General features: G+C 42.4%; 1 long non-coding RNA gene across 1 annotated transcript; it reads right to left on the reverse strand.

Moving 5' to 3' along the window:
• Positions 1 to 498: 498 nt before the first annotated feature.
• Positions 499 to 1,607, reverse strand: LOC147437126 (uncharacterized). Its single transcript, XR_015184714.1, has 3 exons — positions 1,355 to 1,607; positions 943 to 1,122; positions 499 to 765 (listed from the first exon to the last, which is right to left on the reverse strand). It is a non-coding gene; the product is annotated as an uncharacterized LOC147437126 (long non-coding RNA).
• Between the last annotated feature and the right edge of the window lie 10,624 nt (positions 1,608 to 12,231).

Consider the following 12,231-nt stretch of genomic DNA (forward strand, 5'->3'; position numbering starts at 1 on the left):
CTTTTAGTTGATCTCAAACGGACCCCGAACAGGCCAAAAACTGACCCCGCAGTGCATAGTTGACACCCTGCTGCAGCCATCCGCACACCTGGCACTCAACTTTTTCCAATAATGCATCCCGCCACCACGTGAAGTGGCCCCAAAAGATGGTCCTCATGATGACCTTTTTGCATAATTAGCACAAGAAAATAGCCACATTGTGTTCGTACTTATCCACGTGCAAGTATTGACCCCATTCGACCTCCTGACGCCACTGAACGTCATCTGACGCACCTGCTTACCTCATGTCGTCGGCCCGCCGATAGCTTCCTCGAGAAGTTTTACGCGCCGCAATCTCCTCTTATTATAGGAAAAACACACTAGTACTGACGATAGTGAAAATCGATGCACTATGTACATGTTGTCCTACCTGTACACATGTGGGCCCCACGCAACCACCTGGCTCTGAAAAATGGGCAAACCTTTATTCAATGCACTATGCATGTGTATGTACATATCCACAATCCCTTGCTCCAAAAAACTCCTGACACCGCTAGGGAATAAGTGAAACCATCATGTCTTTAAAATACCATGTATAAGACCTCGATGTAAAGATTGACAAATTCATAGCCTGAAAAATATTTTTTCATGAGGTGCAACCAAAACCACATCATCATTCTCTTGAAATTGCTTCAAGTGAGTATGGGTAAATTTACAATATATACTGTATAACGTGGATATGTAATTTGCTGTTGCTATTCTATGTTGGCTGAAAATCCACCTAACCTGCAAAAAATGAAAGGAGGAATCTAGAACCAAATCTACAATGTTCCACCACTCGTTGGTGAGAAAATATAGCACACCATGGCATTTTCTACCAAAAATTCACATCTGACCAAAACCGACTTGCAATATGGATGAAAGCAAGCAATCAGACATGGAATAAATAAACAACCATCTAACCTCACAACATCGAACTTCAATGCTACCCAAAATGACTTCATCGCGAAGGGTTACGCTTGGTCTTGATGCAGAGCCTGTGTGGAGTTTGTCCCCTGCTTAGGTACTCTAATGCGGACAGCAGGTTCAAGGCATGGCAACCATACCCCAGGTCTGGGCGTGACTCTATACATAGGATGGGATCTGCAGTGTGCACATAACCCCCAATTCAAATCTGTGGCATATACACTCTGTGTAGAAAAAGCTTGCAGATTATGTTGAGATCTACAGTAGTATCATTAGATTGCACACTGTGAAACAAAAGACGCATGCGTGTACATCGTGCAATGAATCATTGTTGCAAGACCTGCAACAACACACCGTTCCATGCGCTATGTGATAAAAAACTTCCTTAACCAATGATCGGAGACCTTACCTCAGGCAAAGGTGAGTGTTGGTTGTTGCCAGCTCTTTACCTGGTGGCCTTGCTAGGAATTGCGACTGAGCTAGATGTGTGTTCAGGATGACACCCTCCAATGTTATTGCTATGGGCACATCACAAGGGGCGGACCAAGTAGAGGTGCCATCAAAGCCACACGTGAGCTGTTGAAAGAGAGAGCAACAAAAACCTACAAGACCTTACCTCAGGCAGAGGTGAGTGTTGGTTGTTGCCATGGGGAGGGTGAAGTCAAGACACATGAGCACTACAAGCACGCTTTGGCGCTAGGAACGCTTTTTTGCATTGCATAAGCGACAAAAACCGTATCGCAACCATTGTCTCTATAGAATCGTCACCTAAGCGACGTTGATAGCGACACTAAAGCATCATATAAGCGTCAAAAATTGGCGTCGCTTATGCGATGCCCACCATTGCTTATGCATTATGGGAAGTTTGAGGTCTCGAATATGCCCTCTAAGAAATGGTAGAGAGAGAAAATACTTTTCATTTTTGAAAAAATGAACAAGAAATTTTAAAACCCAAAATTGGAGGGGGGAGAAATTTTATATTTTTACTGGGTGTACGGGATGTCACTTTTCGGGGCCCCACATGTGGTCTTGTTTTCAAATCACTTAAGAATGTGTCCTTCTTGTGCATTACGTCTCCCATTGGAAGGGTTCCAATAAGAACCCTCCAATGAAACACTTTGTGCTTGAGAGAGCAGGGTAGCTCCCACAAAGCTTTAAGTTTGAGTATCCACCATTGTTGAGAGTAAAGAAAAGTCCATGTTTGATTGCATTTGTGGCTCATCTCTCGTATTGGCATTATTGCTTCATAGAACTTCTTAGTAGGAGATGTCTACCAATTTTCTATTGAAGCCTTCAAGGTCTAGTCTCTGAATCTATTTGTAGTGTCCATGTTACAAGGGATGGCCAAGTTGAAAGTATCCGAGTCCAAGCTATCTTGTGACTGTTGCCAAGTCCAAATTGTCTCTTGGAAACCATAAAAGCAATATAATTTCTGTTAGAGTCAAAGAATTTTCAATTGAGCACAAACCCCTTATAAAGAGGGTAAGGGCTTTCTTCTCCAAGAACAGAGCATGAGGTTTTTTAAACAAGAAGCTCCAAAAAAAGATATTGTACCTGTGGGACACATGTCTAACCTCACCATCCTATCTTAATGCAGTCTTAGCGAGAACCACGATTAATTCATCAAACCATGGGACGAAGTTGACTCGACTAATGCATAGAGGCTATAAGAGGTTGTCCATCTCTTGGAAAACAACTAACAACTCACATCTAACTCAAGCTACACTCAAATGACTGAAATCACTAAAAGCCAATCGCTCATCGGCAAGCAAATCACATCCGTTACAGCAACAAATGACATCCAAATGTAACGAAACCTTTAGGACAAATTTATAAGACCTAAGCACACATGCCTATGGCTTCAAACCCCACTTTGGGTCAAGTTTCAAAATCGCAATTATTAACAACAGTGACCTAATCATTTTCGACTCAGAATGCATCTAAATGCTTAGCTATGATGCCCCAATACCCCGCCTATGCTTAGTTTTCGTTTTAAAAGTGTAAATTCCTAATTATGATGAAATAAGGCCGCGGGTCGACGATGCCAAAAGCTATAAAATACAGTAAATTGCTTATGTCAATGCGTAGAGCTCGTACTTGTAGTTGCAATGCAACAAACACAATCGCAATGTGACAACCGGAGAGGGAGTAGGAAGCACGAGAAGGAGAGAAGTGAGCGCCGCTAGCTCACGCTGTGTATTTCTTATCCAAAAACTTAATAAAAACTTACAAAAATTGGCTTGTATACCTTAGCCAAGGTTTTTTGGCGGTCAAAACTAATAATCTGGAGTTCTACCAAAGCTGAGTAATGACTAGTTGATACAATCTGGAAGCTTGTAGCCCCGACTCATTAATTACAGAGTTTACCCGAGAAAATAGGAGTTACAATATTCCCGATTTATCAAAATAATAAATGTTTTACAAAGAGAACTCAGAAAAATAGCTTGCTGCTAACATTCCTCCCCTCCTTGCCTGTGTCATCCCTTGACACAGTTTTATGGCCTGAAATAGTCTTCAAGTTGACGGTGTCGGGGGATAATTATGCGAAAGGTGAGCCGGGAAGGCACCGAGCCCCTGGCTGTGAGAGGTGTGGGGAAAAGAGGTGCAACAGGCACAATTAACAAGACAGAGCTCAAAACAAACGGTTCTCTTAATTTTAATTAATCAACAATAATCATCATTAATCAATCGTTAATGGAAGCTTAATGCTCCTTACAAGGTAGAACCTGGCTTAATCCAGGTGCTAATCAAGAAAATTAATAATGACCTGCTTTATACTGCCTTTTTGCTTCTTCCCGCTATGGCATGGAGCTTCGTCTTCCAATGACCGTCTGATTTGGCTTAAGATCTATGGCTTAAATCCCAGATTTGAATGGGTTTAGGCGGCTTAGATAGCTTAGGCTTTAGATTAGAGAGCTCATGATTATGATGGCTAATGAAATTCGAGAGCTTTGGCTTTGGTTAGGGAGCTTATGAATATGATGGCTTCCGATTAAAGACCTAGGAAAGCTTGGCTAAAGCGAGATTAGAGATCAAGCTTGGCTTATGATTGAGGATTAGAGCTCAAGAGGATTTTGAATACCTTTGATTAGGCTTGGCTTATGGAGATAGAGATTAGGCTTAGCTTAATTAAGGGCAAGATTAGGCTTTGAGTTAGGAGCTCGTTTCATCAAGGCTTAAGTTTGGCTCATTGAGATCGGAGCTTTGGCTTAGCTTGAGAAGATACTAGATTAGGCTTAAGTTGATCCAAAAAGGTTTGTCTTAAGAGGGCTTAAGAGCTTTGGCCTCTTCACAGGTTCGGCTTAAGAGCGATTAATGAGAGCTTTGGAGCTTTTGGCCCTTTTTCCGGAGAGAGGACGTCCCCCAAGATGATGATGAGAAGAACCAATTTCTCAAGATGAGGAGAGAAAGCCCCAAAATCACACGAGAGACCCTTAATATAGGTTGCATGGGGACAAAAAAGTTCCTATTCTCGGCCATCCCATTAGCGATATCGCTAATGGGAATAGCCGCATGATGACATGGCAGGCCGCGTTGGACCGACTCAGAAACGAGCGCCGCTAGTACCGAATCAAAGCGTGAGGAGCTCCTGAGGAAGATTTGTTTGATGGCGAGCTCATCCAAGCAGTCGACTAGCCGGCGCAAGCGAAAACGCTGTGTCTCTCTGCCGCTACAGCTCAACTCGCCATGCCTATCTTCTCTTCACATTAGGGTTTTAAAAAAACCCTTCATGGCTTAATGGGCGGCCCACCTTTTGACATAGTGGGCAGTGAGTTAGGCCCTTGGGCTGCCTCTTTTAATCCTAGTGGGCGGCCAAGGGCAGTATATTTAGTATACACATTGGCAAAGCATTGCCAGACACAACATCTTCCTTGAGCAGCCATTGTCTAACATTATCATATCCCCGTAATCAATTCGCTCCATAAAATGTTATGTAGGACTATGAACTTCATCAGTGCCTTTGTAATGGCACCACTTTTAGGCATACATATCGGCTAAGGCATTGCCTCCATGACATCATTTTCCCACATCCACTTATTAGCAATATCACTGTGAATTCTACTACCCACTCTAGTGTGTTGAATGGCACCATAGCTTTCAAGATGCAAGTATGTCCGTCAAAAATGCTTACGTAGCGGTCCACATTTGGCATACATATCGGGCACCACACTGCATTAAGCCAGATGAATTAGACTGATCAGGGTGACTAGGGCAGTTCGAACCTGGCCCCAACGTTACTTAAACTGGCCATATCTTGCCAACCAAAACCTCGATTGATGAACTGAAAAGACCGACATGCTCTTGGAAGTGAGAACTTTGGACTCATGCATTTCTTTCATCTTTGACCTTTTATCAGCAGGTGCTCAATCTGGTACGGATCTGCTACCGATTGAAATTAAAATTGTTATAACTTCTTATCCGTAGCGCCGATTGACGAGCCATAAAGACAGGCATGTAGAGCCCTTCAAGTACTTCAACTTTGATTAATAAAATCCCAGCTATGACCACTTCAAGAATACTGATTGTTTAGAATTACCAAGACATCTTTTGGCCCTTAGAGCCCCATCTTACACACTTTTAGCTTTAAGATTGGCTTGTTAGCAAGCCCTTATAATTGCCGATTAATCATGTAGGATTCAAATACTCTTGATTGGCATTCCTTTGATCATTTTCTTGTCATGGGAGCGGAGCAGCACGACATCCACCCCCTCTGAACCTGCACAGTCTCCGGTATGTGCCAACCGGTCTTCAAGGTGCATCTTCTATAAACACCTTAAGTTACTTGTCATCACGCTCACGTAGTTTGTAAAGACATGTAAAACAAAATAAGGTTTAAATCATAGCATCAATAGTATAGCTCAATAGTCTGGTAGCTGTCCCATCACAAATCTTTGAACCGTAGTGGTCGTATCTCCAAAGCATTCAATTTAAAAAAATCTGATTAGTGAACCTCGCCAGACTCAAGTGCTCCAGTTACTTATGCACACGGCTTGACCATTAGCTCGCTTCAGGGAACCCTATCAAGCTCAAGTATGCCTTACTCTGCCTGCACACGGAATGGTCGTCAAGTCCTTTACTTCAAGTTCTGGTAGCAGAACCATCTCAAAAGATGTGAAGATACTATAACAATTGTCCAAAGATGTCAATTGGAAGTTAGCCATGTAAGCTTATTAATCATATAATAAAAAACACTTATGTCTTAGCATACATCCAAAAACAAATCTATTGCCAAGTAACTTGCTACAGGAAAATAAATAATATCCTTAAATCTGCAAGTTGCTCTTCAATAGCTCCCAGGATCAAATGGGATAATAAGAAATTGCCCCAATAGTGGCGCAACATAATATCCACATGAGCATACATATTCTAAATCAATCAACTTCAATTTGCTCCAAATATGCTATTCCAGGATCTAGTAGAAAGAAACCACAATATATACCCAAAAATACCCATCCATAGTGAACCTGCTTTTGAAGATCTTTCGAATCACCTGGATCAAATACCATTAAGATCACATAGCATTGATAGCCTCCACAATATACTAGAGCTTCACCTGAAGCATAGCGCAACAACCACATCTCATAAACTTTTGGTAACTTAAGGTCATTACCAACAAGAATTAAAGAATTCTGATTCCCTTTTACTGGTAGCCAGGACATCACTGACATAAGAATTATTAGGAATAATATCCAAATCCAGCCACATTTGGCACACTGTCCAAAGAAATGAAAAACCCTGTGAACTTTATGCAGTATCAAGGATGATTTAGCATCATCACCCCCTCTAGCTTCATAGCCATTACGAAAAACCTTAGGACTTTCTGGACCTGCATCATCAGAGAGATTTTTACTTGGCTTTTGAGGTTGATAATGAATAATAGCTTTATCCTGAAGATATTCATCCATAAAATCCTTGGGAATATCACCCTTGGAAGTCTCAACATTCATCAAAGCTATAGGAATTGGTTCCTCTTGTAGCCTGTATATAAACATAGATGTAAAATCCATGTCAATATCCTGTTCACAATTAGCATGATCTAGGCAATCTTCCATATCATCCTCTGCTTCCTCATCTGCATCCATGCTACTTAGCAAGCCATTATTACTTTGAAAAGGTTCATCAGGCACCCCTTCTGAAGGGGTACATGCATTACAAAGCTCTTCTATACCGCTATAACCTTCTTCTTCAGATTGGGCCAAAAAACCTTCAATTATGGAATCTGCTTCTGTGAGAATAGAATCGGCAAACATATTGCCAGAAGCAACCATAGGCTCATTGGCATCTTCAAGCTCATCCTGTGTTCGGTCCACAATCTTGGCCACTTCATTAGCTATTGTATATATAGTGGATTTGTTTATGCAATCATCTGTAGTAAATCTCTTGCCCTGCTCAGCTATAGTGCCAATAGATCCATTAGAAGCCTGTAGTGGCTCATCTTCTTGATAGACTTGTTGAGAGAATCCCATGCCAATGTCAGTAGCTTGAAATTTTTTGTTGTACAGTCTAGCTCTTCACTAGAACCATTATTCAAGGTAACTTCCATGCGAGAAATCTTTGAAAAAAATTCATATATTTGTGTTTCAACAGTAAATTCATTATGTACCTTTGCTCAGTTGCCCAAAATATGGTCCTTTGTCGTTGAATCTGCTACTTCCAAAGCTGTATTTGCCTTGGCTTTACTTCTTGCAAAACTATGGTCCCAAAATTGATGATAATTAAGGAACTGCATATGATCCCCTTCTTCTTTATAGAAAACAATCTGGCTTCGTTTAGTAACTCCTTCATTGTTAACTCGATAATTTTTGAGCTTTCATGAACAAACCCTTCTGCAAAATAGTCCCAATGTGTGGGATATGTTTCGGCCAGTTCTCGTACCTTATCTTTAAACTCGGAGGTTACAACTTCTTAAAAGGTCGAAATCATCCGATCTTCTGGAATTTCTCGGCTCTTCATCTTCGCTTTATAACATGCAAGGAGTCCATCTGGATCATGCCCTTGAAAAATTCCATACTGCTCATGCACGACATCAAGTGCCATCTCCATTGCATCATCAAGCTGCTTTTTCATCTTCATAGCTTTTACTTCTTGCAAGCATCCCTGAACTAAGCCCAACATTTTTGACATATCTGCTGCTAGATTTTTATCAAATCTATTGAAGTTGTAATCTTCAATAAACTCCTTCAATTCTGCTGGAATCTCCATCCTGACCTCCCACCTCGACTCGTTTCACGTCGGGTTCACCAAGAATGTCGGGGGATAATTGTGCGAAATGTGAGCCGGGAAGGCACCAGGCCCCTGGCCCCTGGCTGTGAGAGGAAGAGGTACAACAGGCACAATTATGTGGGACGCATGTCTAACCTCACCATCCTATCTTATTGCAGTATTAGCGAGAACCACGATTAATTTGTCAAACCATGGGATGAAGCTGACTCGACTAGTGCATAAAGGCTACAAGAGGGTGTCAATCTCTTAGAAAACAACTAACAACTCGCATCTAACTCAAGCTACACTCAAGTGACTGAAATCATAAAAAGCCAATCACTCGTCGGCAAGCAAATCACATCCGTTATAGCATCAAATGACATCCAAACGTAACGAAACTTCTAGGACAAGTTTATAAGACCTAAGCACACATGCCTATGGACTCAAACCCCACTTTAGGTCAAGTTCCAAAATCGCGATTATTAACAACAGTGGATTTTTGACCTAGTCGTTTTCGACCCAGAATGTATCTAAATGCTTAACAATGATGCCCCAATACCCCGCCTATGCTTAGTTTTTGTTTTTAGAGTGTAAATTCCTAGTTATGAAGAAATTAGGCCGCGGGTCGGCGACGCCAAAAGCTACGAAATATTGTGAATGGCTTACGTCAATGTGTAGAGCTCTTACCTGCGGTTGTAATGCAACAAATGCATTCGCAATGTGACAACTCGAGAGGGAGTAGGAAGCGCGAGAAGGAGAGAAGTAAGCGCCGTTAGCTTACGCTATGTATTTCTTATCCAAAAACTTACAAAAATTGGCTTTTATACCTTAGCCAAGGTTTTTGGGTGATCAAAAGTAATAATCTGGAGTTCTACCAAAGCTGGGAATTGACTTGCTGATAGAATCTGGAAGCTTGTAGCCCGGCCTCATTAATTACAAAGTTTTCCAAGAAATTAGGAGTTACAATATTTCCGATTTATCAAAATAATAATTGTTTTACAAGGAGAACTCCGAAAAATGGTTTCCATGTTAGCTTGCTGCTAACATTCCCCCCCTCCTCGCCTGTGTCGTCCCTTGACACAACTTTATGGACTGAAGTAGTCTTCGGGTTGACGGCGGGCGAGGCGGTCTTTCAGTGCTTCCAGTGCTTTTTGGTATCTGATTTTGCGTTCTTTTTCTGGCACTTGCAAAAATTGCATGGTGACTCTGTTTTTCACTTCCACCGCCGAGTATCCTACAAATAGTGATGTGAGGTTGCTTATCACCGACGCAAATATCTTCGTTCGCCAGGTGAAGAAGCCAGTGTAGAATGCCTCCTCAAAAGCTAGCATATTATGTGAGGGCAGGAACATGCATCGGGCATAAAATCCATAAAGAATTTCTTCTGAGGGTTGCCCACTTAGATCATAGTATAGGCCTTTGTTACCTTCCAAGAATGAGAGCCATGGGGCTCTTGTCTGCTCAGGCTCATTGAAAACCTATATACATGTGAGTAGCATCCTGCAGATCTTATATAGCATTGCACAGGAGAGATCTGGAAGACTCTTGAAGAATGTCAGGGCGTCCGTTAGGGTTTTCACCGTGTATTCTTTTGTTGCTTGGCCTCTCTCTGGAGTTGGAAGCTTGGGAAAATTGAGCCATGTTGGCCTCTTCTTTTGCAGTGCTTCATGTGCTTGCCATTTCCTTACTCGAGGTACATGACAAAATGTTGGATCTTTCTGTAAGGCCGAAGGTGCTCTTGTGAACAGAATCAGGTATCTTGGATTCTTGTTCAACCAGCTTAGCCTCCACTTCGGGTGGTCTTTATCTGCGCCATCTTCATGCATATCCTTGTATAATCTTTCCTTTACCTATAAGAGTTCTACCTTGATTAGAGGGTATGGCAAGGATTGTTGGTGCCATTGAGCATTGATTTGATTGGGAGTGAGTTGAGTGACGTTGACAGAGTATAAAACTCTCAACTCCCAATCCATAGTAGTGTTCCACTGCTCATCTTCCTCTAATGTGATCTTCTCTTTCAATGCATCTTCTTCAACCTTTGACAGATGGACCATTGGCACTGTATCTTCGTTTGTAATTGGACCGGAAAGTCTTCGTCACCACTCGACTCTGTTGTAGACTACGTCTCAAATTCAATAAATGAGACCGAAGGGATGTCCATTTGGGGCGGCTCTAAAGTGCCTGCCTCTTCATGTGTATCGGGCTCTCCATCTCTGAGGAGTTGATTCATTCTTTTTATTTTTGCAATTTTCTTTAGGAGCTCCTCCTCTCTTTGGACCCGCATCAGTGCCAGGTCTCTGTGTTGTGATTGTTCAAGCTTCAACTCCAGTTCTAAATCCTTGTTTTTCTTTTCAAGTGCCTTGTACACTTCATATGTTCCCTTGATCGAGGCCACGACTGGATTTTGTCTTATTTGCCGCAAGAAAGTGGCATGATCATTGATTCTTTGTTTGGAATATTGGAGAGAAGTTGTAGCAATATCTAACTGTACTTGAATTTTTTGAGCTGACAGAGAGGTGGTAAGAAGTTCATTTGTCTCTTCTGTCAGCTGCTCGTCTTTCACCTTGAAGGCATCAGATACTTTAGTGAGGAGGTCACTAGCTCCTCCATTTCCTTTTGTTCTTTGTCCCTTGCTATCTGATGTTGTTCCGCTTCTGTCTTTAGCTCTTGTACTTGTCTTTGGAGATCAGTGATAGTAATCATTCTGTCGTCGAGCTCTCCTTGAAGAGCATCAATGACTATTTCTAGTTCTTTGGCTTTTGTACTGCGGTTGAAGGCTACTGAGCGGAGTTTCTCTGTCATGATTTTCATCTACCTTGCATACTCGTTTACTTGTAAAATGACTTCGTCATTGGATTGCCACTCCTCCTCTCTTGTGAGTTGTGATGTGCCGGTAGCCTCCTGTGTTGCTTCTTGCTGTGTTGTAATGGCTGGTGTTTCCGTAGAGATACATGGTTGTTCTTCTCCTTGGCCATCTTGAGGCTTTGATACTTTTCTGGCCGAGTGAAAGTGATTGGTGTGGTCTCAACCCTCGCCATCTCTTCTATTGTTGCGGGCCTTTCTACCTTCTCAGTCTTGGGCTTTATCTCATGTATAGTGGTATGTTCTTTTTCAGTATCTACTGCTTTATCAGTGTCATCCGCCGGCTTGTGAGTTCCTTCGGTTGCGTGCTCTGGTTCTGGCTCAACTTCTTTTTTCTTATGTTGTTCGGCTTGATCAGCTTGTTGTGTAACTTCCGTTTGGTGGATAAATTCAAAATTTGTTCCTTCTTCGGTTCTTGCCTCTTCATTGGTATCTTGGCATGGCGGTGATGGTGGTGGACTAGGCATGGGCTGGTCTTGTTGTTCCGACGGCGGTGAGGTGGGTCTGAGAGATGCCTGGCTTTGCTCTTGGGCAGTCGCTTCCTCAACTTTCTTTGCCGCTTCTTCGGCCTCTTTCAACTTTAAGGCTTCAACCTCTTGGTACATTCTTTCTAAATAGTCTTCTGGATTCTCGACTTCTTTTCTCGTATGATGCTTTGTTCTCGGTCCTTTCAGGCCTGTGGGTACCCACTTTTCTGGGTCTTTTCCCTATGCTTGCCTAGTACGCTGATATGCCTGTTTTTCTCTTTCAAATCTTGCTTGTTTCTGAGCTGGCTCTTCTTGAAGGGCAGCCACAACTTTCCTCTTCATCTTGTCCCTCCTAGCTCTTTTTTCATCGTTGTCAGAGCTTTCACTGTTGTGCCGCTCTGATGAGCTGTGATCTGATTCATCACCTGATTTAAATGATCATTTATCTGATCTTGTAGCTCTTGGAGAGGGTTGAGCTGCCAGGATCCATGAATTCTGATCCGGGGCAGGCGGTAGGTTGTCGGTCATGCCGATGGCATGATATGCTATTCTTGTTAATACTTCTGGCGCGCCCAAGTATGTTATTTTCCCCTCCTTCTTGATGGCCTTCAATGTTGTCAAAACATACTGCGCGTGGTCCACAGGCTGCCTGGTTGTTGACTTCAGAACTTGTATAAAGGTGGTGGCCACGGCGTGATTTGGTGTCGTGTATCTTGGTGGCCTTTTTGCCAGGAAATGGAAGTGTTGATGGTAT

This window comes from Adiantum capillus-veneris, chromosome 17 (genome assembly GCF_014529385.1).
Source record: "Adiantum capillus-veneris isolate H3 chromosome 17, ASM1452938v2, whole genome shotgun sequence".
NCBI lineage: Eukaryota > Viridiplantae > Streptophyta > Polypodiopsida > Polypodiales > Pteridaceae > Adiantum > Adiantum capillus-veneris.